This window comes from Triturus cristatus, chromosome 7 (assembly GCF_964204655.1).
Source record: "Triturus cristatus chromosome 7, aTriCri1.1, whole genome shotgun sequence".
NCBI lineage: Eukaryota > Metazoa > Chordata > Amphibia > Caudata > Salamandridae > Triturus > Triturus cristatus.
In genome coordinates this window covers 63794564-63802268 of record NC_140590.1, presented here as the reverse complement: position 1 = coordinate 63802268, position 7705 = coordinate 63794564, and the positions used below count along the sequence as shown (strand labels likewise).

Below are 7705 nucleotides of genomic sequence, written 5' to 3'. Positions count from 1 at the left end.
CTACACCTGATTTATATGGCTTTAAGATCTGGATTGTACCATGGGGCAGAGGCCCTTTTTCACCGATGTTTATTTGATCTTAAAGGGCTAACTGATCAATTGCTGATTGGATCCATCCATCCATATTATCAGCTGACTCATTAACGTTTGTCCCTAGAACAGGTGGGCTTGTATCCAACAGCTCTGTCAACTCTTCTGTCCTGATTTTATGCCATGGCCTAGTTTTAACAGGAGGCAGGATCTTTGGCTGGAGCCTATCACTTTCCTTATAGGTAAGTTTGAAGAAGATGTCACTGGAAGTCACTGGAAGTATTCTTCGACTGAGATATTAGAGTTGTTGGTAAAAATACCATCAAGAGAGTTTTGGCCCTTGTGCGTAGGTTCCAAGACTAGTTGTGTGAGCCCAAAACCTTCTAAGTGTGGCTGTGTCTGAGTTTTTGTCTGCTTCTAAGTGGAAATTAAAATCCCCCAATATAGTTAATTTTGGGGAGTCTAGACATGATTCCATAAACGTCTGTAAACCTTGTAGGAAGAGCATTTTTGGACCAGGGGATTGGTATAGGACCAATCCAGGAAAGGATGCAGTATTAGAAAATGTTATATTAAAATCCAGAGCTTCTGCTCCTGGTAACTGGCATGACGTGAAAGTGGTCTTGAAAGTGGATCGGAAAATAATTGCTATGCCACCCTCTTTTTTCCCTGATCTTTCTACACTGGCCGGGGAGTACCCTGCTGGTATAGCAATAGCCCAGTCAGGCTCCGAAGTGTCCGTAACCCGGGTTTTGGTAAGGTAAACCAAATTAGGGTCTGAGGTCTGTAGTGAGTGTTCTAGTTCATATTTGTGCTTAATGTTCGATCTCAAGTTTAGCAGTATGGCATTTAGACAGCCCGCCTCTGATTTGTGATTGGTATTGTTAATTTTTGCTAACTTGTGTGGGGAGTGCTGATCTGAAGTAGCCTTGATACTGTCCTTCCCTGGGTCTGGTAAGTTCTTGTCTCTTGTCAGCAAGCGGGGGTTTGGAGCAAAGGTATGTGCAATGGTGTCACTAAATGAAAAGCTGCACAGAGTACACTGATAGCCATGATTATCCTTCCCCCCAGCCCACCTGGCTGACTTGCAACGCTTACCATTATTATATGCTTGTAGCTGTGTTGAGAAATAGCTTATACTTAAAAACGAGCAGGGGTCCTGGCGCATGGCACATTCCTGGCACTGACAGGCGCAGATGGGCTTGCCTTTGGCTTGCCCGCTGCACACGTCCATCGCGCGCTCGGGAATGCATTGTGATGACATGCCCCAAGAGCCAGAACCGGAAATAAGGAACCGGAAATGCGTGGGAGAGCTAGACTGCCAACTGCTATGACGACGGCCCAGTTTAAGAAAAAAGAAATGAAGCAAGATGAAGCTCTTTACGCACAATCGAGGAGAACCTCGCGGCGGACCGGAGAGCAAAGAGAAGGTAGGAAAGAGCTAGGAATGCACACCCGAGCAGTTCCACAGGGTCAGAGATTTAGATTAAAAAGAGGCTAAAAGTTAACACCAATAAAAACAATGCAAATGCATAAAATTGGGTACTAAGTGCATAAGTGCCAGTATGCCACACAAGTAGTATCATTAGCCTAACGTAGATGCCTTACTTCACCACGCGTCCACTGCGAGCTCGGGAATGCATTGTAAGCATAACTGCGGCGTGATCAGATAGAGAACGATGCGCTATCTCAGAGTTCTGGACTAGAGAAAAAACTCTTGGATGAGCCGAGAAAATAATCCTATCTGGTATAAGTTTTGTGGGCAAGAAAATAAAATGTATAGACTCGGGCATGGGGGTATAAAGTATGCCAGATGTCCCTGAGGCCAACATCTCCCAGCCTGGGCTGCCTGTCCCCGGAGAGAGCTCCAGTCTACCCATGTTGGTGTGCTGATCTATCTAAGGCATTATCAAGAACCAGATTAAGATTCCCCCCTTAATAAAATCGAATGGTCCGGTGTGTTGTTTACCTACGACACTGCATGTCGTAGAAAGGATTCCTGCCCTTCACTGGTTGCATAGATAGTCCCTTTTTTAAATTTTGATTTTGTAATGCCATTACAAGCAAAAACCAACATAGATCAAAACTTTCCATCCCCCACCCAAAGCCAAGGCACTAATACATGACCAAAGAATCAAACACAGGAAGGTCATAGAACGCGAGATATAAAGTTAGTTATCCAGTTACAATGGGCATAAGATCAACAATAACACAATAAAATGCTTTACCAAAAGAAACACCTTTTAGCCTAACTGTGTTCCCTTCGGTGCAAAGTGCAGAGTGAAATGTGCAAAGTAGTATGTCCTCTTTTCATATTTTTTTCCTGGTAAAGTGAATAGTGCTGAAAGCGCAGAAAGTGCGTGCACCTCAAAGAGTAAGACATGGCAAAAAGCAGACAATTGGTGCACCGGCCAGAAAGGCAGATTAATATTTGAATACAAAAAAGAAAAAAATACAAAAAAATGGCAAGTCTGTGCAATACGATAACTCCATTTTGGGATTCGGTACATGTCATTGAGCGGTTAAGCAAGCAGTGTTTTGCTATATCCCAAATCCGCTCAGATCTATTGGGATTCTCAATCTTCCAGATGTTCATTAAGGATTGGCCTAAGAGAGCAATTTAAATAGGGATTCCCAGATGACAAGTCCCTTTTTTTTGGCCCGCGCCCCCTTCTTAGCCTAGATTGCCCTCTCCAAATTTCCAATTGATAATAGCCGGGCCAGCCAGTGCGTAAATGATGGAGGACTTGGATCAATCCAGGCAGATGTTATGCAAAGCTTATAGACAGCCATGGCTACAAAAATTAGAGCCCTGCCTTCTCTTCTACTAATAGAGTCATGTGGCCCCAGCAAGATAGTCGTAAGGGTTAGCAGGACATCTCATGATAGCACCTTGCCCAGGAAAGCTTGCATTTGGGATATCAGTGGCCTTAATTCTGTGCATGAGGCAAACATATGCACAGAGTCTACACTATACTCTGAGCAGCGGGAAAAATATGTGCCTTTTCCTGTACCTCACTTGGCGATTCTACTGGGCAAGAAATATAAGAAAAAACAAGTTTTATGAAATTGTGCTTTTGAATTGGCCGAAAGTAGATCGCTCTGTGAAAATTGAATGGCCAGATAAAAGAAATTATCAGTGATTCCTAGTTTCTGCTGCCATTTGTTGGAAATGATGGCCATATCATCAGGCATAAGTCTATTCATCAAGGCATAGATAGATCCTAAGCGGGGTACCGTGGGTGCGGATAGTCTCTCTATGAGTTCGTGTTTAGCAAAGCCTGAGGGCCCCCCGGCCTTTCGTGTCAGGAAGTCTCTCATTGCGACGTAGTTAAAAACTTCATTCTGCCCCAGATCAAATGTGGTCTTAAGTGTAGGGTTGGGCAGAAAACTCCGCTCCGCCAGCGTAGCGGATAAAGCCAGCCACCCCTGCTCCCCGGCCTAGTCCCTGCTTCTGAAAGCAGTCAGACCAGGGAGAGACTCCCCGGGCCCCGGTGGACCCCCGTCCCCAGCGCCCGGACCGTCGGCTGGCTTGCAGGACGGGGGGCTCCCGCACCCCGGGGCCTGCCGGATGGAGCACAAGCCCTGGGCCAGGTCCCAGCTTCCGAACCCTAGCCAGGCTGGGGAGAGCCTCCCCGGGCCCCGGTGGACACCCTTCCCCAGAGCTCGGAGCCTTGGCTGGCTTGCAGGACGGGGGGCTCCTGCACCCCAGGGCCCACTGGACTGAGCACGAGCCCCGGGCCCGGTCCCAGCTTCTGAACCCTAGCCAGGCCGGGGAGAGCCTCCCCGGGCCCCAGTGGACACCCTTCCCCAGCTCCCGGACCCTCGGCTGGCTTGCAGGGCGGGTGGCTACCGCACCCCGGGACCCAGGGACGCAGCACGAGCCCCGGGCCCTGTCCCAGCTTCCGAACCCTAGCCAGGCCGGGGAGAGCCTCACCAGGCCCCGGTGGACCCCAGTCACCAGCACCTGGACCCTCGGCTGACTTCCAGGACGGGAGGCTCCCTCAACCTAGGACGCAGCACGAGCCCCGGGCCCGGTCTCAGCTTCCAAACCCTAGCCAGGCTGGGAAGAGCCTCCCCGGGCCCCAGTGGACACCCTTCCCCAGCGCCCGGACCCTCATCTGGCTTCCAGGATAGAGGGCTCCTGCAGCCTGGGACCCTGGGATGCAGCACAAGCCCCGGGCCCAGTCCCAGCTTCCGAACCCTAGCCAGGCCGTGGAGAGCCTCCCCGGGCCCCGGTGGACCACCCCATCCCCAGTGCCCGGACCCTCGGCTGGCTTCCAGGACGGGGGGCACCTGCAGCCTGGGACCCTGGGACACAGCACGAGCCCCAGGCCCAGTCCCAGCTTCCGAACCCTAGCCAGGCCGGGGAGAGCCTCCCCGGGCCCCGGTGGACCCCCGTCCCCAGCACCCGGATCCTCGGCTGGCTTGCAGGACGGGAGGCTCCTGAACCCAGGGACCCGCCGGACAGAGCACAAGCCCCAGGCCCGGTCCTAGCTTCCGAACCCTAGCCAGGCCGGGGAGATCCTCACTGGTGGACCCCTGTCCCCAGCACTCAGACCCTCGGCTGGCTTGCAGGACGGGGGCTACCGCAACCTGGGACGGAGCACGAGCCCCGGGCCCAGTCCCGGTCACAGCTTCCGAACCATAGCCAGGCAGGGGGAGCCTTCCCGGGCTCAGATGGGATCCCCAGACCATCAGCTGGCTTACAGGATATGGGGATCCCGCACCCAGGGGCCTGCCGGATGGAGCTCAAGCCCCAGGCCCGGACCCAGCTTCAGAACCCTAGCCAGGCTGGGGAGAGACTCCCTGTGCCCTGATGGACCCCCATAACCAGCGCCCGGACCCTCTGATGGCTTGCAGGATGGGGGGCTCCCGCACCCCAGGGCCTGCCGGACAGAGCTCAAGCCCCGGGCACGGTCCCAGCTTCCGAACGATAGCTAGGCCGGGGAGATCCTCCCCGGGCCCCGGGGGATCCCCCGGTCCCCAGCACCCGGACCCGTGGCTGGAACCAAGGAGGGTTAAGCCCAGGCCACGTCCTCGCCCCGACGGCCTGCCCGGTGAGCCCATTTTTCATGACTATTAAGCCCCCACGTAGTGTGGGCTTACAGAACTTTGAGGAAGGACAAAAGCTGGAGGGAGTCCGGCCGGCCGGTAGGCCAGCCATCTGGTCACCCAGCCTGCAGGGCCATCTGGTCACCCAGCCCGCCGGGCCATCTGGTCACCTGGCCTGCAGGGCCATCTGGTCCCCCGGCCCGCATGGCCATCTAGTCACCCGGCTCGCAGGGCCATCTGGTCGCTTAGCCAGGCGACCAGATGGTCCGGGACGTCCCAGCGCCCAGATGACCTGGGAGGGTGCCATACCCAGTCACCCTTTCAGTCCGGCAAGGGGTGGGTAGGCGCACCGAGGCAGCCGCTCAGGAGGCTCCTTTCCCCCGGGACTGCTGCTCGCCGCCCTGCCCGACTGGGGCAGCGGGAAGGAAAGGCCCGGCCGGCCTAGGCCATCTAGGCCATCTGGTCACCCTGCCGACCCACAAGGGATGGTGTCCCCCATCCCCGCACCCCGGTGGGGCAGGGTTGTGGAGGCAGCCTCCAACGAACCCACGTTACCCCCTCAGCGTCCCTCCCGCCGGCCTGACGGCAGAGGGACCCACCACTGGGTGTGGTGGAGGAAGTCGTCCGTGGACGCCCATGCACGGAGAGACAAATGCTTGGCTCAGAGGATGACTTTCAATGGATCGCAGCGAGGCAGCTGCTCTGCTACTTATGAAACCCTGTCCCAGAATCAGGTTGCCTATGAATGATTTAGCACCGGGTGCCCCACGAACATGCGGTGCACTAAGGGCAATGGAGGCGACCCCTTCCGTCCACGCTCCGGTCCCCAAGCGAGCAGCTCTACGCACCGGCTCCCCGAGAAAGGTCGGCTATCCCAGGCCAACTGAGGCTCCACGGCACTGCGGTATCGTTACAGTTTAGGGGGGATTCTGACTTAGAGGCGTTCAGTCATAATCCCAAAGATGGTAGCTTCGCCCCATTGGCTCCTCAGGCAAGCACATACACCAAATGTCTGAACCTGCGGTTCTTCTCGTACTGAGCAGGATTACTATTGCAACAACACATCATCAGTAGGGCAAAACTAACCTGTCTCACGATGGTCTAAACCCAGCTCACGTTCCCTATTAGTGGGTGAACAATCCAACGCTTGGTGAATTCTGCTTCACAATGATAGGAAGAGCTGACATCGAAGGATCAAAAAGCGACATTGCTATGAATGCTTGGCCGCCACAAGCCAGTATCCCTGTGGTAACTTTTCTGACACCTCCTGCTTGAAACCCAAAAAGTCAGAAGGATCGTGAGGGCCCGCTTTCACTGTCTGTATTCATACTGAAAATCGAGATCAAGCGAGCTTTTGCCCTTCTGCTCTGCGGGAGGTTTCTGTCCTCCCTGAACTCGCCTTAGGACACCAGCGTTATCGTTTGACAGGTGTACCGCCCCAGTTAAACTCCCCACCCCTCCCTGGAGTGGGTCGCGCCCGGCGAGTGCCGGGCACTTGGAGCCAGAAGCGAGAGCCCCACGGGGCTCTCCCCCCCCACCTCACCGGGTAAGTGAAAAAACGATAAGGGTAGTGGTATTTCACCGGTGGCCCGAGGGCCTCCCACTTATCCTACACCTCTCATGTCTCTTCACAGTGCCAGACTAGAGTCAAGCTCAACAGGGCCGTCTTTCCCCGCTGATTCTGCCAAGCCCATTCCCTTGACTGTGGTTTCACTAGATAGTAGGTAGGGACAGTGGGAATCTCGTTCATCCATTCATGCGGGTCACTAATTAGATGACAAGGCCTTTGGCTATCTGTACCACCTCGCGGTGGCTCATTCTGGGTTATTATGCTGCCCATCAGCGTCAAATCAGTTTTGCTTCCAATAATACAACATTTGTTCGCTCCGGAGTACAGCCACACTTTAAGCTGTTCTGACTGGAACTGGGGTCACGTATAGGCCAGAGATAGTACACCCTGCAGGACTATTCCAACAATATAACATTGTGTACGAACAGTCCTGATTAGCAGGATATCAATAATCAATGCAATATGTAGTGACTATGTGTATGTAGTTATTTGAGACCTATTTTATTCAAGACGTTTCAATAATCATGATGTACACATTTGTATCTACATCATTATAATATAAGCACACAACTATAAAAAATACACATCTATAAATTGCACATCTAGTTTGAAAATACATTTCTATAAAACTTCACATCTATAAAATCCACATCTATACTAATTCTTGTGTCAACTATTAACTATTACGTGACTGTTGAACCACATGTAAATATTAGTGAATCAACATTTAGGCTAATACGTTTATAAAAGTGACATGTGTGCTGTACGATAGTGTACATCTCAGTGTTTGAACTGAAATTTAATTGTCCATGAATACTTGGCACATTTTATAGTGTCCATTAATGTAGTCAGGCAAACATTCTTCTTGAATGGGAACGACATTTGCAGACCAAGATCAGCCAGAGCAACATCATTATATTGAGGCGGGGCGCGGCCTGACGGCATGGTCGGATAGACGCTTCTCTGTGGAGCTCCTGCCCCATAAGAAAAACTCCTCCATATTCATGGTGAATTTACTATAATTCTTGGTGCTGTGGAAGTCGGAGCCCC

General features: G+C 52.7%; 1 pseudogene; it reads right to left on the bottom strand.

Moving 5' to 3' along the window:
* Positions 1–5735: 5735 nt before the first annotated feature.
* Positions 5736–6769, bottom strand: LOC146808820 (28S ribosomal RNA; annotated as a pseudogene).
* Positions 6770–7705: the final 936 nt, after the last annotated feature.